We start from the raw sequence: 622 nt of genomic DNA on the forward strand, positions 1-622 counted from the left end.
GTACAGACTTACAAGCCAGTGGTGACCAGAAAACTTGAGTCTCAGGCCCAGGGTGGCTGAAGTTTACAGGTCAGGTAGCCAGCCCATTGGACCACAGAGGCAGCCTTTGGATCAAGAAGGACATCAGCCAGATCCAACACTAAAGGCTCCATCAAGAGCAGGAGTTGGTGGCACTTAGACAATATCTGCCCTAAGAAGAGATGTACTGGTCACTTTAATGCTGTGTGGCCCGACTTAGTTGGGAGGGAAAAGCAAACACCAGGGGAACCAGAAAAATAAGACAAAGCAGAATAACCATGTCCTATTTCTTTATCAAAAACCAACATTCCCATGGGAAAGAGTGGTTTCCATTTCTGGTCAAAGCAGCAGCTTTATAAGTTTATGTCTACTTCCTTCCCCATCAATCCCTTGCAGACTGTCACCAAAGAATCCCTTGAGAAATGTCAAAGCCCTGATTCCTTCATTCTCCTTTTCCCATGGAATGCAGATAGACCTGAGTAAAATGAGATAGCACATGCAAGTTGCTTTATGAATTTGCAAAGACTCATGACAGACTTTAAAAATCTACCCCAAGGGAAAACTGAGAGGATGGAGAAATTGAAGATGCTATTGCCATTCTCTT

The sequence above is a fragment of the Vulpes lagopus genome, chromosome 11, assembly GCF_018345385.1.
Source record: "Vulpes lagopus strain Blue_001 chromosome 11, ASM1834538v1, whole genome shotgun sequence".
In the NCBI taxonomy this organism is placed as follows: Eukaryota; Metazoa; Chordata; class Mammalia; order Carnivora; family Canidae; genus Vulpes; species Vulpes lagopus.